This window comes from Aotus nancymaae, unplaced genomic scaffold (assembly GCF_030222135.1).
Source record: "Aotus nancymaae isolate 86718 unplaced genomic scaffold, 86718_ANA_hifiasm-v0.15.2.pri h1tg000040l, whole genome shotgun sequence".
NCBI lineage: Eukaryota > Metazoa > Chordata > Mammalia > Primates > Aotidae > Aotus > Aotus nancymaae.
The window spans coordinates 9,696,842-9,718,879 of NW_026988454.1; the positions used below are offsets into that span (position 1 = coordinate 9,696,842).

Sequence of the window (22,038 nt, forward strand, 5' to 3'; positions counted from 1 at the left end):
TCCCACCTTTCTTCTCCTCCTGCCTGGTCGCAGTGTGATTACTGAGCTCCAGCAGCCACCATGCACCGTCAGGAACTCTCAGGCTAAAGATGGTGCATGAGAAAGGCAGAGAAATCCCGGAACCCTGATGACCAATGAGCCACCCAATTGGCCCATGCCTACCTGCCTCCAGACTTCTACATGAAAAGTAAACATTCACCTTGTGTGAGCCACTTTTTTGAATTTTCTGTTACAGGTAGCTGAACCCTTCGTATTAAAGAAATTCATATCCCTTGCCTATTTTTTTAAGACTCTCCATCAATCAAATTACTATCTCATTTTGACAATATTTATGGTTCATTAAATATCTGAATAACTGGATCTGCCCCTTGAAGCCCAAGAGATTTACCAGGTCCCAAGAGGTTCAGAGGCTGCTCCCAATTACCTAAGTTCTCTGTGGGGAACATCCTAGTCTTAAACTACCCTAAAACTTCAGCCCTAGAGCCTGATAGCTGAGAGGAAAAAGTATACTTGTAACCCTATCCTTCTTAACCCACTGACCATATCCTCAAATGGAACTGCACTGTACAAAATGGTAACCACTAGCCACATATGGTTAAATTAAGTACAATTAAATACAAATGTATCAGGTGCCCTAGCTGCATTTCAACTGCTCAACAGCCTCCATGTGTCTGGTAGCTACCTTACTGTACAACAATATAGATTGTTTCTATCATGACAGAAAACTCTACTGGAGAGCACTGGTCTAGAAATACACTTTTCCCTAGGCTTCTATGACAGCGAGTTCTCCCTGTCTCCCTTACACCTCACCAGGCATTCCCCAGCCCCTCATCTCTACTCACTGCTCAAATGCTGGCATTTCTCAGAGCTCTATCCAAATATACCTCTTCTCCCCTCACTCCGCCTAGGGGATCTCCTTCAGCATCAACTGTCATCCTTATGCAGAAGGCTTAAACACTAATGAACATCATATCCTCAGAAACTTCCTGCAAGAACCCAAAGTTTATCTAAATCATGGATGTGGTAGAAAGAATGTATCTGAGTTTTGCCCTTGTTCCTGGCAGAGAGCTCCTAAAACTCTTAAATGTTCTGGGTGACAGGACTGTCTTTTGTTATCTATGAAGAGCGACTTTTCACCTCAACTGAGTCTGCACTAATGAGGTGACACAGGGTGTGCCCTTAGAGCGTTTCAAGGAATGGGCTGGCCACTCCAGAAAGACCAAGCATGTGATGAAAGGGCTGGAACTTTCATTCCCACCCCTGACCTCTGGGAAGGAAGAGGGGCTGGAGACTGAGCTCAATCACATGACCAATGACGTCATAAGACCTTGATACAATAAACACCTGAGCTCAAAGGCTTCCTGATTGATGAACACATGGCAGAGGCGATGCACCCTGACTCCATGGGGAGAGGGGATGGGAGCTCCACATCCAAGACCCTCTCAGGTCTCTTAATTAATTGCCCTATGTGTCTCTTCCATTTGGCTGTTCCTGAGTTGTATCCTTTATCATAAAACCGTTTTCTGTGAGTTCGTTTTAGTAAATTATCAAACCTGACCAGGTGGTAGAAACCCCAAATTTACAGCCAGTTGGTCAGAAGTGCAGGTAGCCTGAGGACTTGAAACTGGCATCTGCCATGAGAGCAGCCTTGCAGAGAGAAGCCCTCATATCTGACATTAAGTTCAGGTGGTTGGTGTCAGAATCGAGTTGAAGTGACATCTGGCTGGAGTCAGAGAACTGGTGTCAAAGCATTATGACCTCTTAGCCATTGTTCTGATATTTAGTCAATAAAAAGTGGTTCAAAATTGCAATAATTAAATGATGCTTTCAATTCACCTTGGATTACTGCACACAGGTTCACAATTCACACAGAATATTCAATCCCAACTTAATTCCAATTCATAACAGTTCTCAAAATCATACAGCATATCTATGTGCATAACCAAACAACCACAAGAGTAACAGCTATTTTTCATAACTTCAAAAGTCAGTGGAGTATGTGATCTACCCATGAATCAGTGACCCTAATGAGATACAATGATAGCAAGGGAGGACAAATCCACTGATACACACTGATTTAAGTGAAAATTCAAATTATAACATGAAATTAGTAGATTTTAGAAAAGGGCCTTCTAACAGCAAGCTTTCCTTGTGCATTTAAAATTTAATTTAGTTTTTGTTGTTGTTATTTTGTTTTTTGAGACGGAGTCTCACTCTGTTGCTCAGGCTGGAGTGCAATGGTGCAACCTGGGCTCACTACAACCTCTGCCTCCTGGGTTCAAGCAATAGTTCTGTTTCAGCCTCCCAAGTAGCTGCGACTACAGGCGCATGCCACCACACTCGACTAATTTTTGTATTTTCAGCAGAGGCAGGGTTTCACCATATTGGTCAGGCTGGTCTCAATCTGACTTCAGGTGATCCACCTGCCTCGGCCTCCCAAAGTGCTAGATTACAGGCATGGGCCACCATGGCAGGCAAATTTAGAATATTTTATTTATCCTGTTTTTCAGTATATATGTCCCATGTCAAGCTACCCTCCTTGGTTAAACTTCGGCCATAATTTCTCTGAGCCCAAATAATGGTGATATGAAAATAGGCTACAATTTATTTTACTAAAAAAGAACTTTGATTTCACAAAAAGCAGCTTCAGAATTTGTTTAGCAGGTTCAAATCTTCAACCTTGCAGGATTTCTTGTTAGCATTGGTGATGGTGGCATTTTGTTTTAATTTCGTTTTTGATTTGCTTTGTTTTGCTTTAAATATTAATGCAAGGCTTCGGAGCTTTCACAGCCCGAGTCCTTTCCTGTTAACTGTTGGAGTGGTGTCTCTAACATTTTTATAAACTGCAGCAAGGATGGACCTTCTGTTGAACCTCAGCGACTTCTTTAATATCTCCCATCCTCCCATGGTTACCATGGAAGTCACCATTTTCTACACCAACTCATCAGCTCTTCCCTGGACATTCTGGAACACAGAGAAAATAGTCTCTCTCTGGACACCTGAGTCATAATACAAAAAACAGGTTCTACCACCTGGACCAAGGAGCAGAGAATGCTGGTCCATGATGGAAAAGGAATAACTCAGAAACACTGAGGGAGCTGACAGCTGGGAGAGAGAGACAGAGGAGAAGAGAGAAGGAAAAGAGTATCCTTCTGGCCCTGGCCATGCAGCATTCTATCCCAATCTTTGGCTCCTGGCCTGGATTCCGCAGACAGCCCAGAATCCTTCCAATGAATTCCCTTTTTTTGTGTTGAGTTAGGTCTCTTTCACCAGTAACCAAGAATCCCCTGACTAATAGACGGTTCTACAATCGTTGATTGTTTTGAAAAAGGCAAGACAGAAACCTATGGGTGGTTGACTGAACCCAGCAGAGTCCTAGAGCCAGAAAGAGATTGGCCACCCCTTAGAACCTGCTCCTGTGGCCAGGGCTTAGACCGCATAACCCAAACTCACTGCTCCATACCAGGCCACTGCAGGGCTCCACAGCAACTTCTGGCAGGCCCTTGGGCCACAGACTAACTTCTCCAGCCAACCTACCAACTAATGCTAGGTTAAAGGGGAAATGAGTTGTTCTCTATTTCATATCGCTGCTTTGAGAGTATAATATGGGGGAGACAGAGCAAAGTGTTCAGGGTACCATCAATGACACCATACATGGAGGGTAGAGTTTCCCCAGCTACAAGGGCAGCAAATCAGACCCAGAAGAAATACGGGCAAAGCACAACTCCTACAGCAAAAGAAGTAAATGCAAGCTGCAAAACCAAACGGACGTCACGTTAGAGAAACATGCTGATGATTTATCATACAGAAGAAGTAGCCACTATTTTTTTTTTTTTCTAAGATGGAGTCTTGCTCTGTCGACCAAGCTGGAGTGCAGTGGTGCGATCTCAGCTCACAGCAACCTCTGCCTCCTGGGTTCAAGGGATTCTCCTGCCTCAGCCTCCCAAGCAGCTGGGATTACAGGCACCTGTCACCACATCCAGCTAAGTTTTGTATTTTTAGTAGAGATGAGTTTCACCATCTTTGCCAGCTGGTCTTGAATTCCTGACCTCATAATCCACCGGCCTCGGCCTCCCAAACTGCTGGGATTATAGGTGTGAGCCACCGTGCCCAGCCAGCATCCACTATTTTTTAAGTCCATCAAAGTACTGGTTAAAACATGATACGCCATGATGGCCATACAATATAAATGTGCTTAATGGCCCTGCACTATACATTTAAAAATGATTAAAATAATAAATTCTGTTATGTATATTTTACCACAGTTTTTTAAAAAGACACATCATAAGGGTTTGAGAGAGACTGAATCCCCTCCATTGCAAACACACCACAGGCAGTGTACATGTGACAGATATATAAATAACGTGTTCCCTGGCCTGAGGCAACTCAGTACAAAGCTGAGGCTGACCTGAGTGGTGAGTCTGGGTGGGCAGAAATGAAAAGAGTCCTGGCTTTTCGTTTTTTGGAAGGAGAGAGGGTAGGTGTTGTCAAACGAAGTAGGCATCTTCTGAAATAAGTAACAACAAAAATCACTCCACAGTCCATTTTCTTCAACCTACTAACACCTGATCAGCACGGTCTTAACATTACTAATTCCTAAATATTTCAACATAAATGGAACAGTTCCTCACTCCTCAGAAATCACTGCTGGTTTCCTATCAGCCACAAACAGATGGCAGCTCAGAAGAGTCCTGTTCCCATTATGCCAACTTGGCAGGAGGCTCACCTGCTGCCACCTGAAACACCAATTCCTCCCACCTTTACACAGAAGGCTCCCAAACACAACTAAAATCCTGCCTGGATGCCCACTGATCAGCATCCTTAAAAGCAGAGGGGGTAAGTCTCATTACAACTCCACTAATTAATAAACATAGGGAGGGACCACATCACGTCCTAATATAATTACAGGAATACTGTAGCTTTTCATTGCAGTTCCACTATATGGTTCAGACAGGTTCCCTGCCTGATTACACTGGGATGTAATCCAGTTTTGCTAATATAGCCATATGTATAAGATTGAGAGCAGATCTTACATCAAACCTGAAGGAAAACTTTTAGAAATGCTAAAAAAGTTCAATTTCAGACATATTAATACATCCTCAAAATTTTATTTACAGTAAGACCACCCATCTTGTTTTTATAACCTCAACAGGTTTCTTGTTTCTTGGCTGCAACTTTTTAATTTAAATGATCAAAGACTAAGAGAACAACAGACTGTTCACAAGTTACCCTTAAGGTAGAAAACATGAAAGCTGCCTGTGTGTGTGGTATATGTGTGTACATGTGAGTATACATACCACTTGTACACACATACCACAGTTATATATACACATACATACAGAGACACATACACACATGCACACACTAGCAAAGAAAGAAGAAAAGAATCTGGGCTGTTTACTTCATGAGATTCCAAGCCAAGATGCTCTTCTGTGCTTTCTGGACACACCTGCTAATCACCAGACCCTGCTAATCACCAGACCCTTAACCACTGACTGCTCCTTGCCTGCTCAGCAAATCAAACTCGGCTCTGGAATGTTAAGCCAACGTGTTCTTTAGCAGGAGTAGCTTAAGGAACTAGAGAGTTTCTTTAAATAATAAGAACTCACTGCACTCATGCCTTAGCCCAGTACTTAAACCCCTAAGAGGCTCTGCTCTTGCAATAAAGACCAAAATCCTTAAATGTGGCACACAAGGCCCAGCAAAAAAGGGATCTCTCCCACCAAGGCCTCTGCATTTCCCTAGGGAAGCCACCTCTGACCCTGTGACTAGATCAATTCTGCCTTTATACCCTGTACATCTCCTTCATGGAATGAAGAAGTGAATAAAACCTATTGCATCAGCTAGCACATCTTTGGTTGCAAGTAACAGCTAATCCCAACTCAAATTGGCTTAAACAATATGAAAATTTATTTCACAGAACAAGTCCAAGGTGGGTGGGTGCCAGGCATGGTGCACCAGGGCTCTGAGAGGTTCTCTCCGCTGTTGGCTTGGTTCAGTCCTTTCCCTGATGTTGGCTTCATGCTCAGACTGGTAGCAAAACAACTGCGACAGTTCCAGGCACCACACCCAGACATGACAACTTTCAGAGGAAGAAAGGGACACCTTTCCTTGAGTTGTCACCATAAGGCTGAGAATTTTTCCAAAACCTCTGGACAGACCTCCCACTAATCTCATTGACCAGAATTAGGTCTCTGGTTCACCCCTACAGTAACCACCTATGGAGAATGGGACCAGTGTGACTAGCTGAAACCAGTCAGGATTTACCCCAGTGCTAAGGATAAGACCAGCTTCCCCAGAGTCACACAGAGGACAAGAGGATCTCTAAACAAAATTCCAACTCTACTTAGAAAGAAGGGAAAAAAGAACATTAGATATGCACTCGACAGGGTCTGCTAATTATCAACCTGAGGTACATACTCCGGTACCCAACATTGTCTACAACTGCCAAGAGAAGAACATTAGATATGCACTCGACAGGGTCTGCTAATTATCAACCTGAGGTACATACTCCGGTACCCAACATTGTCTACAACTGCCAAGAGAAAGCCCCCACCAGCATCACCTGCAGGGGGATCCATAAAAATGACAGGACCAATGCAGAAGGGAGGTCACAGGGTGGGAGTGAGGGAGTAAGAGAAGCGACACACAGGTTTTTTTTGTTTTTGTTTTTGTTTTTGATACAGAAGACTCACTCTGCCACCCAGGCCGGAGTGCAGTGGTATAATCTCAGCTCACTGCAACCTCCATCCACCTCCTGGGTTCAAGCAATTCTCCGGACTCAGCCTGCTGAGTAGCTGGGATGACAGGCGCCCACCACCATGCCCGGCTAATTTTTGTACTTTTAGTAGAGACAGGGTTTTGCCATGTTGGCCAGGTTGGTCTGGAACTCCCAGCCACAGGTGACCTACCCACTCACCCTCCCAAAGTGCTGGGATTACAGGCATGAGCCACAGCACCTGGCCAGGACACAGAGTTTTTAATCAGGAGATGCAGACTCAAGTCTCAAGACTTCTGCTTAACACCTTATGACTACAGGCAAATCTTAGCCTTAGTTTTCTCATCAAATATGAAAATATGTGCTTGACACATTGTGCAAGGTTGCTGTGAAGACCAAATGAAATGGCATATGTGGAAAAATACTTTGTAAACTAAGTGTTAAACATATGTAAGCAATGATTATTACTTGCAATGGAAAAAGTCACAAACCATTGAGAAAAACTCCTTGGAGAAAAGGCCAACATTCCTATCTAGACAAGCTGAAGTATGTATAATCTACTAATGGACATCTACTTTAAAAATGGTGTTTCTGGCCAGGCACAGTGGCTCACGCCTATAATTCCAACACTTCGGGAGGCCAAGGTGGGCAGATCACTTGAGGTCAGGAGTTCGAGACCAGCCTGGCCAACATGGTGAAACCCCGTCTCTACTAAAATTACAAAAATTAGCCAGGCATGGTGTGGCACATACCTGTAATCCCAGCTATTTGGGAGGCTGAGTAATGAGAATCATTTGAACCCAGGAGGCAGGGGTTGCAGTGAGCCAAGATCATGCCATTGCACTCCAGCCTGGGCCACAGAGTGCGATTCTGTCTCCACTGATTTACTAATGACTGGTTGGAGGCCAAAACTCCACTCTTTCCTTGACCTCTCCTCCACAGGCATGCATAATAATCAGATTCTTACTGTTTTCTTTTTTTTTTGAGACGGAGTCTCATTCTGTCACCCATGCTGGAGTACAGTGGGGCAATCTCGGCTCACTGCAACCCCTGCTCCTGGGTTCAAGCAATTCTCCCTGCCTCAGCCTCCCAAGTATCTGGGATTACAGATGCCCGCCACCACGCCCAGCTAATAATTTTTGTATTTTTAGTAGAGACAGGGTTTCACCATGTTGGCCAGGCTGATCTTGAACTCCTGATCTCAGGTGCTCCCACAAGCTTGGCCTCCCAAAGTGCTGGGATTACAGGAATGAGCCACCCTGCCTGGCAGATTCTCACTGTTTTCTATATGGAAAGGCAGGACAATGATGTTTTATGGGTCAGAAAAGGTTAAGAAAATTTTTAAAAAGTGTTAGAAGAGAGATCATTTGAATGCACAAATAGAAGCTACTACTGGTCACCCACGAGAAAGCTCAGGTCAACTAACATTAACAGGTGTAAGCTGCAAAGCTGCAAGATACTAAATGCAGAAGCATCTAAGGACTCCCTGCTAATGCTGTTTTTACCAGGCAGCGCACCTGACATGAAGCCACCCAATATACAGCCTGTTCTGCCTAATTCCCTGCCTGCCCTCTCCATCTCTTAGTTCTGTCCATCTGTCCCCACTTACAGCAGGGCAGAGACAGGAGAGCAAGCTACAGAAGAGTAAACCTATCTGAAGAGTAAGACGTGTTTATCCAGGCAACACGTCTTGTCTAGGCAATAAAGTTGGAAGACAGGTCATGCTTAGCACCTAGATTCTGGAGAGTGAAGGCATTAATGTACTGGAATATATCCTTCTTCACAATGAGGGTGACTTTCTCTCCTAGGCTTAAAAATAAGCAACAACATATCCTAATTTTCCAGGCAAAAGAAGAATGAGACAGCGGAGTGAGGGCAAAACATCTTAGGGAATTAAGATGAATGAAAAATGGAAAATAGAAGCCGTGACTGACAAATTGAATGGGATTTCTGTGACCAAGTTTTGTGTGGCCTCACGCATGCAGAACAGCAACCTGCCAACATGTAAGCTTCATGGAGCAGATGTGTCTAATAAGACCAATGCCCAAGATTATTTTCCATCTAAATTACCATGTGTGTGAAAGGACTCTGAACTGTAAAGCTGTAAAGCTCTACACAAACACAGACAGAAAAACCTACCCCATCTAAATGCAATGCAGTACCCTGGAAGAAGGACGTTAGTGAAAAAATTGGGCTGCTCTGCCTACAGAGTAGCCATTCTTTTCTTTCTTTACTTTCTTAATTATTTGCTTTCACCAAAATAAAAAAAAAAAGAAAAAGAAAAAAAACTGACAAAATCTGAAAGAAATCTAGCATTACGCTAATAATAATGTACCAGTGTTAATTTCTTAGTTTTGACAAATGCTCTAAGTAATGTAAGACGCTAACGTTAGAGGAAGCCAAAACAAGACTATATGGGCACTCTGTACTATCAAAAAGATAGTTACAAGGGAACCAACCCTGAAAACCAACTTTTCTATAAATTCAAAATTATTCTGATAAAAAGATTATAGGCCAGGTGCGGTGGCTCATGCCTGTAATCCTCGCACTTTGGGAGGCCAAGGCAGGAGGATCACCTGAAGTCAGGTGTAGGAGATTGGTCAGGATGATGGGAAAAATTATAGGAAAGACACAAACCTTCTTGGAAGGCCAGAAGGTTTTGAGCTAATGGCAAAGGGCAGATAACAAGGGAGTGCAAAGGAATTTATCTAGATAAGCTTGTTTACCTATTTCTCCGGAAACCAACATTTATTTGATCATGGACACAGAACTGCTTTCTACTCCGGGTTGACAATGTTAATTACCCACAAGTGATGTTTGCTCTAGGTCTTTGTCATTAAATCTGTATTAAATAAATGCAGGCATCACCGGCTTATGGGGGCTGCTGCGGACTCTGGCAGGAGCCCCCTAGCCTGCTGATAGGCAAGCCTGTTGTCTGTGTACTCTGTTCATCCGTCACTCAGCCAGAATGCAGGACAGACTTGGCAGTCAGGAGTTCAAGACCAGCCTGGCCAACATGGCAAAACCCCATCTCTACTAAAAATACAAAAATTAGCTGGGTGTGGTGGCACATACCTGCAGCCCCAGCTACTTGGGAGGCTGAGGCAGGAAAATTGCTTGAAACCAGGAGGCGGAGGCTGCAGTGAGCTGAGATCACTCTGTCCAGCCTGGGTGACAGAGTGGGACTCCATCTAAAAAAATAAATAAAAACATTAAAAAATTAAAAATATCCAACATCTGCTCAAGAAAAAAGAAAGAAAAAAACATTCCATGGGAAAATATTTTCTAAGCAAATCATCAAGGTAGAAACAATAGAAAAAAGATTGATAGGTTTGACTACATAGAATAAACTTTTACACATCAAAATATGTCGTGAACATACGGTTACAAGGCAACCAACCCTGAAAAACATTTATACATATAAGAGGTTAAAACAGTAACAAAATAAACTCCACAAAGTTATTAAAAAAACAAAAAGGCTGCATGTCTAGGTGCTCTATTTGCTATAACTGCTTCACACATTTCAAAACCATTCAAAATCACGTTAGAATCTTCTTCAACTACATGCTTTGTCCCAACAATCCAAGCCCTTTGGATTCTCTGCAGCCTGACAGTTCTGCTGGAAAAAGCGGAGCTTCAGTGCAGCTTCCCTGCCAAATTGAATTTAATTCCTTGTCAAATTAAACTCACTGTTTAATTTGACCATTCCTAGCCAAAACCTTCTAGAATCTAAAGCCCTTCCTCTTTGAGCCCAGTATGTCAAGCTTAGCTACTTGGTGCCTGCAACAGTGATCTGGTCAAACCAGAAGTGGGAATTCTGAGAAAAGACTAAGGGGTGCAAAGACTCTGCACTGTCAAAACCAGACTCAAATTTCAGCACCAGCCAATCAGCACCAGAAGAGGGAAGTGGAAGAGCTTCAATGCAGACAAGCAGTCGTTTCCCACCTGGAACTCCATTTACCCGGATTTTTAGAGCGACTCACATATTCAAAGAAAAGGCATCTTTTGGCCGGTCACTGTGGCTCATGCCTGTAATCCCAGCACTTTGGGAGGCCAAGGCAGGTGGATCACGAGGTCAGGAGATCGAGACCATCCTGGCTAACATGGTGAAACCCCGTCTCTACTAAAAATATAAAAAATTAGCCAGGCATGGTGGCATGCACCTGTAGTCCCAGCTACTTTGGAGGCTGAGGCAGGAGAATCACTTGAACCTGGGAGGCAGAGGTTGTAGCGAGCCGAGATTACGCCACTGTACTCCAGCCTGAGCTACAGAGAGAGACCTCGTCTAAAAAAAAAGAAAAAAAAAAAGGAAAAAAAAAGAAAAGGCATCTTTTAAAATAAAATACAGTTACCCTTAACTCGGCAGTTTACATTAGAGCCAATCTATATCAGCAATTTTTGGCTGTTATTTCTGTGTGTTTTTAAATGTATAAGGAGACCAGAGAATTAGAAGAGAGAATGTACTTCTTTCAAATGTCTCTCTATACGTAACAGTTTTAAGTCTAAGTTAGAATCATATTTAAAATACTAGTTACATTGTCAGATTAAGAATTAATCATATTAAGAATTAAGAAGCAGAAGGTTGTAAATCTCACATGACAATGAAGTTCCACACATGACGTAATATAGAAACCAAGAAACAAAAAAATATTTTCACACAGAACAGAGGATGACCATATTAAACCACTGAACTAAAAATTTAGTAGCTGAAGGTATGCATCCCAGTTGATTAACAATCTTCCAATAATGTTAGATAAACAATAAACCCATGCTATAAAATATTAACAGTTTGCTTCTCAAAATAATATTATGTGGTAACAGACAGTACTTAAGGCCAGGCAGACACAAAATAAAGAGAAAGGAATTGAACAAAATTTTAACTTCTAGGGGCTCTTTCGTGATCTAATTTGTAAATGAGTCAAACCTCCCCTGTCTGCCTCTTTCTTGGGACATCTTATCTGGGATCCACTTTACCACTCTAACACCAAAGGAGAAAAACCAATTCTGCTAGTCATTAACAATCTAGTAAAAGATTTAGCAGTAAATAATGGATAACTGATGAAAATTAAAAGGGTGAAGTAATTGGCTTAAACTGACCTCCAAAGATTATTGGTTTCATTCACCTGATAGTGCTTGCCTTATCTCCCAAGTCTGGGCTGTCTTGTATACATCAGAGTAATAGATCAATTCCCTATTAATCACATGCCATTTTTCTCGGTCATGTTGGAGAGAAAGAACTTCACCAACTAAACATGGGTGAAGGACAGCCAAGGAGATTCCATTTATGTGACCATCAGTTGGCCAAGGAGACGAGTTATTTGTGAAACGCAGAAAGCAAAGCCAAGAAAGCGAAGAAAATGTGATAACCCAAGGCTCTCAGAATTAAGAACAATACTCCTACCATTTATGAACCACGTGGTCAAACTTGAGGCTTCTCTATTTTATAATAAATTTATAGAAAGCTGGTTTCAAAGAACCTCATAAACATTATTGCTTCTATGTATCTCTATAAAGAAAAGCATTTTGGTTGGGAGTGGTGGCTCATGTCTTTAAGACCCTGTCTCAAAAAAAAAAAAAAAAAAAAAGCAGCAGCAGCAATTTTAGCCTACGAGGGACCCACAATGATACTTAATATTACTCTATCAAATTTCTTGCACAAAAATGCACATAAAATACAATTCTCATATACTATCATTGACTACTTTGTATACCGTATCACAAAATTTTTCAAAGCATTTTAATTGCCAAAAACTTTAAATAATTCTGTATAGCAATGTAATTGAGCAGCTTGTTAATGGTCCAGAAAAGTCTGAAAGTGATAATTAAAATTAAAGGTTGACATAATTAGATAAAACCGAATGAGAGAAATAATTTGTGAAGTTCCTATCGGCACTTTGCTCTCCACTGATAACACAGACCTGGCTGTCATAGCCATTGAAGTTGTGAGGAGGGAAATGCAAAATCAAACACAAACAGAATGTCGTAAATCCAAAAAGTCTGGGCACTGATGCATGAGAGTAAGCTACAATGGAGATTGATTCTGGGCAGCATCCCAATCCTACATTACCTAATTTACTCCTGAGTCCCTTAGAAGCAAAGCTGGGCAAAAAGACAAAACAGGGATGTGTGCCACTTTCATTCTCTCTTCTGTCCCAGTATTAAAAATAATTATTAATGGAATAAGATAAGCAAAATGTGAGCTTTCTGTCTTTTATTAAGAGTTATTGTGTATTACCTCAAGCATTTCAAATACTAGATTATTTATTTCATTATTCAGGCAACAGAAAATTAACTCAGAAAAGTAAAGTTCCTACATACGAAACACAAGACTGAGTTTCTCATTTCATGGGAAAAGATGACAAGAACAAAAATGGAAAAGGGTCAAATTACTTTTAAGGTCTGGAAAAGGTGACCTCAGTGTCAACTGCATTCCTCTTACAGGCTTCTCCTAAGACCTCTTTTTTGGAGGGGACGGGGTCTCGCTCTGTCACCTAGCCTTGACCTCCCTGGGCTCAAGCAATCCTCCCACTTGAGCCTCCCACCTAGCTGGGACCACAGGTACATGCCACTATACCTTAATTATTTAATTATTTGTAGCGATGAAGTAGGTCTAGCTATGTTGCCCAGGCTGGTTTCCAACTCCTGGGCTCAAGCAATCCTAACACTTCAGCCACCCAAAGTGCTGGGATTACAGGTGTGAGCCACCACGCCTGAGCAACCCAATCTCTTTAAACCTCATTCTCTCAAATACATTAAATCCAGGCATTATTTATTTTTATTTATTTTTGAGACAGGGTCTCACTCTGTCACTCACGTTGGAGTTCAGTGGTGCAATCATGGCTTATTGCAGCTTTGACCTCCCCAGGCTCAAGTGATCATCCCACCTCAGGCCTTCCGAGTAGCTGGGACCACAGACGCGCCACCACACCCAGCTAATTTTTAAATTATTTGTAAAGAGCAGGCCTGGCTACGTTGTCCAGGTTCGTCTCCAACTCCTGGATTCAAATGATCCTCCCGCCTCAGCCTCCCAAAATGCTGGGACTACAGGCATGAGCTACCACGCCCGGCCAGGCATCATATTTTAAAAGGATTCTCTAATCTGACTGTTAACATACAGTTAAATTCTCTGATTATTTAACAACTCTAAACAGTAACTCTGCCTAAAATGTCAGTTTTGGCTGACAGGTTTTGTGGGCACAGTATAAGCCTAACTTCTTATGATGTAGGTTTTCATATTCTAACGATTGGAGCTGAATTTGTACATATGGTTTTGTGGCTAAGAGGGTCATCCGAAGCTTAAGAAACTGATTACATGTAAAGATTATCCTGTACATTTTCTCAGCACATGGTAACATCGCTGCTGATCAATTTTTTTATGAATATTAAAACTGTCCCAGCACTAACAGCTCAATTTGTTGTCTGAGGATCTCTGACACTACCATTTTCCCATGGAGGTAAATACACTTTTAATAGTCAAAGACAGTGGAAAGGCACAGTTGCAGGGGAGAATAATACAGGACTGTAAGAGTTTTCTACACAAAACTCTTGATTTCCATAACTGGGATTGAAAATTATTAACACACACAAATCAAAGGTATAACTGTCTCAAAAAGTTTAAACTAATCTTCCCTTCGTCCTTGACAAGAAACTAATAAAAGAAACATCCAGTAGGATGAAAAATTTCTGAACCCAGTGACAACACTCCATAACATCTAAGTAGAATTCAAAATCGCTGAGCAACAGTTTTGGAAAGCAGACACAAATGAGTCTTTAGAATGTAGTGTTCCAACTATTAACTAGCTGATCAATAGCTGAAACATACAAATAAAAGCTTTAAGACTTCATAGCTTTCTTTCATAAAAATTTTTTAAAAGCTTTCATAAAAATCATAAAAATATTTCATAAACCATAATTCACTTAAAGGATTAAATTCTTAGACTTAACCAGACATTAACAGATATCTCACACTTCAAGCACTTTATCCCAGGGGCTCTAACATGCCCATTACAAACTGGGATACATGCTAAAACTACAAAAGGAAGGAACAGTAGAAATAAAGTAACAACATAACACCCCATGTAATGTGTTTCCAAATTCTTTCCCATCCATTACAGTCTACATAAAGTCTTTAATTTTTAAAAAGTGAGAAATCAGTATCTTACATTATAGTATCTTTGCAAAGCTCTCTCAAATCCATTTTGACTCTAATTGTGTTTCTGATTAAAAATAACAGTAAGAAGGATGTTCAAATAAATCTATATCCTCTGCACAGTACCTCTGCACACCTACACAATAATTTTCTACACTCTATAACTTACCACGCCATTACTGTTGGAGCTTTCCATAAACAATACATTTCAATTCTATTCTTAAAATACTATTTCTCTCATGGGTGAGTATCCTTGACACCACAAACGTATAGAGACTGGTATTTCTACTTACATCAGAAAAAAATATCTGATTCTAAATTAGTCATATTTATTTTAAATCCATGAATTCAAAATTTTATTTTTCACCAATTATTTTCTGTGAAAGCAAGAAACTAAGTAGAGCTGACCCACCAGTATAGATCCTAACATGTTAAATAGATGGTTAAAGGGAAAAGAAAGCACACATTTATCAGAGTTTGCAGTCATTTTATGGAGATGTGGTGATTAACGTTTCTGAGCAAAGAATGTATTTAATTTTAACTAAATAGGTAGTGAGCATCTATATTCTTGTCTCCCTGAAATGTCTTCCCCTTTTTTTAGTTAAAATAACCTCACCTCTCCTTGTGACTCCATCCCCATTCTATATGGTCTTTATGGAAATGTCAATTGAGAGCAATCCTATACACACACACACACACACACACACACACACACGCACACACAGCTAAAGAGTAGGCAAATTACTCAATCATATGCTCAGTCCAAGAAATTTGGATCTTCTGACAGAATAAACCAGTTGGTGCAGTCTTTGAAACCATGGTGACCTCAACAAACATCTATTAGGTGGTTTCTGAAGCTTAGATCCTCTGAGCTCAGCCTTCAAAGCCTAGTTGTTCAGCATCTTCTGTGCCTATACTATTTCTAAGTACTATGCCTATGGTTATGTAACCTATCTTTTTCACTCAATAATATATCATGGGTATCTTTCTAGATTGGTTAGTATAAATGAATGTCATCATTTTCAATGGCTGCATGCAAGGAAGGTAATACAATCCATTTAAATCAATTCCTTATCTAAGGTTATTTCCTCTTCTTCACTATGTACATGTATCTGTTCTAACATTTCCTATTATTTCTTCAGGATAAATTTCTACTTTATTTGGACTTTCTGGATAGAAGGCTATACACATTTTGCACTGTGATACCTAACAGCAGCTATCTGGAATGAGTGTATCAATGTCTACTTAGAGAGTCCATACCTCCCTTCATCTGCACCAGCACCGAGAACTGCCATCATCCTTATTATTCCCATTCCACACTGGAAGATGCCCAAATATAAGATTACCAAGAAAACGAACAGCACAAGTCATCATAACACCATACTTTACATTAAACTTTACCAAATCATTTCAAATCCATAAAGATCTATATTGTGTCTAGGCTACGATGGCTCACACCTGTAACACTAACACTTCGGGAGGCCAAGGCAGGAGAATCCCTTGAGCCCAGGAGTTCAAGACCAGCCTGGGCAACATAGTGAGACCTCATCTTTACAAAAAAAAAAAAGGGTTTTAGTTGACCAGGTGTGGTGATATGTGCCTGTAGTCTCAGCTACTCAGGAGGTTAAGGGAGGAGGACTGCTTGAACCTAGGAGGTCAAGACTGCAGTAACCTTAATTGCAGCACTGCACTACAGCCTGGATGACAAAGTGAGACCCAGTCTACAAAAAAATTAAAAAATTTTGTCTAAATTATATTGCCAACATAATCATTGAAAAATGCTGTCTTGGGCTGGGCGTGGTGGCTCACACCTGTAATCCCAGCACTTTGGGAGGCTCAGGCGGGAGGATCACGAGGTCAGGAGTTTGAGACCAGCCTGACCAAAATGGTGAAACCCCACCTCTACTAAAAATACAAAAATTGGCTGGGCGTGGTGGTGCACGCCTGTAGTCCCAGCTACTCAGGAGGCTGAGGCAGGAGAATTGCTCAAACCTGGGAGGCAGAGGTTGCAGTGAGCCGAGATAGCGCCATTGCAGTCCAGCCTGGGTGACACAGCAAGACTCTGTCTCCAAAAAAAAAGAAAAGAAAAATTCTGTCTTAGTCTGCTCAGACTGCCATAAAACCATAGACTGAGTGGCTTAAACAACAGAAATTTATTTTATATTTATGTTTTTAGTGTTTAATTTAAATAAAAAATAGAGACAAGGTCTCGCTATGTTGCCCAGGCTGGTCTTGAACTCCTGGGCTCAGGTGATCCTCTCACTTCAGCCTCCCAAAGTGCTAGGACTACAGGTATGAGCCATCATGCCCAGCCACAACAGAAATTTATTTCTCGAAGTTCTGGAGGCTAAAAGTCTAAGATCAAGGTATGAGCAAGGTAGGTTTCATTCTGAGGCTTTTTCTCTTGGCTTGTAGGCAGCTGCCATCTCACTGTGTGCTCACATGGGGACAGAAAAAGCAAGCCTTCTGGTGTCCCTTCTTCTAAGGACACTAATACCATCCTAAGGGCCCCACACTCATGACCTCATCTAACCTTAATTACTTCCTAAAGATCCCACTTCCAAATACCATCACATGGGGACTTAGGGCTGCAACATATGAACATGGGGGGTGGGGGGCTCAAACATTCAGTCCGTAACACTAGTAAAACTGAACATTTTGTTTATTGCACATTTCTTTTTTCTTTTTTCTTTTAAAAGTGGTCTGCTCTGATTCCATGTCTGAAACAGAAAGAATGTAGGATGAACGTGAAACATCTCATCAGTACCTGCGCTGTGGAGTGAAGTGAACTGGTATGGCCAGAATGGTGACTTCATGCGCGCTCTTAAGATCGTCAATAAGATACTACAGATCAACAAAGATGATGTCACTGCCCTCCATTGTAAAGTGGTATGCCTTATCCAGAATGGAAATTTCAAGGAAGCCTTAAATGTCATTAATATTCACACCAAAGTGTTAGCCAATAACTCTCTCTCCTTTGAAAACGCATAGTGTGAGTACAGGCCGAACAGAATTGAGAATGCCTTGAAGACAACAGAAAGTGCCAACCAGGGGAGAGACAGATTGAAAGAGCTTTATGGAGGAGTGTTACACCGTTTGGAATGCTACAATGAATGCTTAGTGGTAGAGATCTCGTTCGAGACTCCCAAGTGATTATGAAGAGAGGAAAACAAACCTTTCGGCAATCGTTGCAGCTGAAAGCAATTGGGAAAAAGTGGCTCCAGAGAACTTAGGCCTCCAAGAAGGCACACATGAGCTGTGCTACAACACTGCATGTGCACTGATAGGCCAAGGCCAGCTGAACTGGCCATGAAAATTCTACAAAAAGCTGAAGACCTTTGCCACACCGCTCATTATCAGAAGACGCTCATGGGACTGAGGAAGACCCACAGGCAGAACTGGCCATCATTTATGGTCAGATGGCTTATATTCTGCAGCTTCAGGGTCGAACAGAGGAGGCCTTGCAATTTTATAATAAAACTAAAACCAACAGATGTGGGATTAATAGCTATAATTGCAAATAACATCATTACCATTAACAAGGATTAAAATATCTTTGACTCCAAGAAGAAAATGAAATTAACCAATGTGGAAGGAGTAGAGTTTAAGCTTTCCAAGAAACAACTACATGCTATAGAATTTAACAAAGCTTTACTTGCTATGAACACAAACCAGGCAGAACAATACCGCAAAATATCTGCCAATTTACAGTCCCAAAGTCTGGAGCATCTCTTACCTGTGTTAATCCAAGCTGCCCAGCATTATTGCGAAAAGCAGCACACAAAAGCAACAGAGCTGCTTCAGGAATTTTCAGATCAACATCCAGAAAATGCAGCTGAAATTAAGCTGACCACGGCACAGCTGAAAATTTCTCAAAGTAGTATTTCTAAAGCATGTCTAGTATTGAGAAGCATAGAGGAGTTAAAGCATAAACCAGGCATCATGTCTGCACTAGTGACCATGTATAGCATGAAAGAGATACTGATAGTGCCACTGAGGTCTTCACATAAGCTATCCAGTGGTATCAAAACCATCAGCCCAAATCTCCCGCTCATTTGTCCTTGATAAGAGAAGCTGCAATCTTCAAACTCAAATATGGATGGAAGGAGGAGGCAATTAGTGACCTAGAACAGCTATGGAAACAAAATCCAAAAGATATTCACACCTTGGCACAGCTTATTTCTGCTTATTCACTTGTAGATCCAGAGAAAGCCAAAGCTCCTAGTAAACTCTCGCCATTGTCAGACAGTACGTCTCTAAAAGCAGATGCTGAGGCTCTTGAAAATTCTCCTGGCGCTACGTATATTCAGAAGAAGGGTGGAAAAGTTACTGGAGATAGACAAAGGAACAAGAACTGGGAGATTTGAAAAAGAAGGGAAAACTGTCTAATAATTCTGACCCAAAAGTTATCACAGATCCAGAAAGATTGCCAACATGAGAACGTTCTTTCTACTGGCAAAGAAAGAAGGGTAAAAGGAAGGATCTGATTGGAAAAGGGACCCAGGGAGTAACTGCAGGAGCTTCATCTGAACTAGATGCCAGTAAAACTGTGAGCAGCCCACTCATCGCCCCAAGACCTGGCAGTGCAGCCACAGTATCTGCCTCTACGAGTAACATCATAACCCCAAGACACCAGAAACCTGCAGGTGCTCCAGCAACAAAAAAAGAAGAAAGGTGGAAAAGATAGCCGGTGATGAGAATATTTTTGATGCAGGCTGTTTTTAAACTAGTCTCAGTGACACTAGGAATATAATAAAGGTAACACAGCAAGTAGCACAGAACTGCTCCATCTCCATATTTTCATAAATAATTTCTTGTGTTTCAAATAGGGAAACATCTTTCTCAAAGTCTGCCTAGTGAGATATGGCCTACTGGTTGACTCACAGCTTTGTACAGATTATGAGGACTGAAAATAATTGGGCATTTACCCATCTTGGTATCTGCTGTATCCTCTATCTGCATTTGCTGATTTGATCTTTTCTCAGTTTCACAAACCTTATCTAAGGTTTCCCAGAATTTAAACAGAAACTACTTCTACTATTTCAGCTAGAGTCTGACAACACTTGTTTCTGTTAAAACCACTTTTTATTGCATTTTAGGTTTTGGGGTACATGTGAAGAACATGCAAGATTGTTGCATAGGTACATACATGGCAATGTGGTTTGCTGCCTTCCTCCCCATCACCTATATCTGGCATTTCTCCCCAGGTTATCCCTCCCCAACTCCCCACCCGCCTCTGTCCCTCCCCTAGTTCCCCTCCACAGACCCATGTGATGCTCCAAGAGGGACATTCTTAACACACTGATGTTCTTCACTTAATTAAATGTATGACCACAAGAAAAAATTTCCACGATAAAGAGTTGAAATGTAAAGAAAAAAAGATCTGTTCCTGTCCTTAGCCCATTTTTCTAATGAACTGTTCACCTTTTTCTTATTGATTTTTACAGCTCTATGTAAATTGAGATGCTTCATATATGTTGCACATATTTTTCCAGTTTGTCATTCGTCTTTTTGCTCACACCATTCTTTACTATACAGACAGTGAAAATAACGTATGCTGTAAAACCTGTTGTCAAATCTTTTACTTTATAGGTTTTCATTTGGTGTTAAGCTTAGAAAGACTTTTCCCACACCAGAATTCTATTAACATTTATCTACATTTCCCTTTAAAAGGTATTGAACTTTAAACGAGCCCTATATATGAATATACCTTTCCATTCAGCAAAATATACCACCATTATAACATTAGCTGGGAAATAAAAACATCATCTGCTTCAGCTGTAATTTCAGAAAGATGTTCTGTAATGTCATTATCCATACGGAAGGGAAGTGACGGGACCCAACAAGGACTTAACACACTTATTGGTTTTATCCCCCATGGGTCCTGTATTTTAAAGAGTTTCTATGCATTAAATAATAACTAATTTGTTTTCCTGTTTTAATAGAACAAATGTTCTATAACTTCTAGTCAGAGTTTATGATCATTGCCTTTTCACTAAAATCAAGTACAAGGTTCCTGATCATCATGAAGTACCACAGTTAGAAACATTTAGTATACAAAAATCTAGAATGTTTCGCCGGGCACAGTGGCTCACGCCTGTAATCCCAGCACTCTGGGAGGCCAAGGCAGGTGGATCACGAGGTCAGGAGTTCGAGACCAGCCTGGCCAAGATGGTGAAACCCCGTCTCTACTAAAAATTAAAAAAAAATTAGCCAGGTGTGGTGGCATGCACCTGTAGTCCCAGCTACTCAGGAGGCTGAGACAGAAGAACTGCCTGAACCCAGGAGGTGGAGGCTGCAGTGAGCTAAGATTGCGCCACTGCACTCCAGCCTGGGCAACAGAGACTCCATCTCAAAAAGAAAAAAAAAATCTAGAACGTTTATCAACAAAATATAGTACATATATACAATGGAATATTATACAGTTTTTAAAAGGATGGGAATTCATCTGGGTGTGGTAATTTATGCCTGTAAACTGAGCACTTTGGGAGGCCTAGGTGGGAGGACTCCTTGAGCCCAAGAGTTCGAGACCAGCCTAGGCAACATAGTGAGACCTCGTCTCTATAAAACAACTAAAAGATCCAAATTCTGACACATGCTCTAACATGGATGAACCTTAAGGATATCATGCTAAGTGAAATAAGCCAATCATGAAAGGGCAAATACTGTGTGATGCCACTTACATAAGGTACCTAGAGTAATCAAATTCATAGAGATAGAAAATAGAGGGGTTGGTTCCAGGAGCTTCAGGGAGGGGAAAACCAGTTGGGGTTTAACGAGCCTGGAGTCTCAGTTTGGGAAACTGAACAAAGTTCCAGACAGTGGTGATGGCTGCATGACAACGTGAATGTACTTAATGCCACTGAACCATACACTTATAATTTAAGTTAGTTTTTTTTCTTTGAGACAGCGTCTCACTGTGTCACCCAGGATGGAGTGCAGTGGTGCAACCTCTGTTCACTGCAACTTTATGGCAACCTCAGCCTCCCAGGTTCGAGCAATTCTTTTGCCTCTGCCTCCCGGGTAGCTGGGATTACAGATGTGTGCCACCATGACTGGTTAATTTTTGTATATTAGAGACAGGGTTTCACCATGTTGGCCAGGCTGGTCTCGAACTCCTGGCCCGAAGGAATTCACCTGCCTCAGCCTCCCAAAGTGCTGGGATTATAGG

The 22,038-nt window shown here is 41.4% G+C and overlaps 1 protein-coding gene and 1 pseudogene across 5 annotated transcripts in view; one reads left to right on the forward strand and one right to left on the reverse strand.

Annotated features, from left to right (window-relative positions):
- Window positions 1-22,038, reverse strand: part of TULP4 (TUB like protein 4) — a 294,657-nt gene that overhangs the window by 269,678 nt on the left and 2,941 nt on the right. The window contains exon 2 of one of the 5 annotated variants that reach the window (XM_064360503.1): window positions 9,794-9,909. The exons of 3 other annotated variants lie outside the window; for them this stretch is intronic. The gene's annotated coding sequence lies outside the window, so the exon portion shown is untranslated. Of the gene's footprint in view, window positions 1-9,793; window positions 9,933-22,038 lie in introns of those variants that run through there. One more of the 5 variants, XM_064360502.1, reaches the window with a different exon arrangement.
- LOC105717723 (signal recognition particle subunit SRP72-like) lies at window positions 8,617-19,554 on the forward strand (annotated as a pseudogene).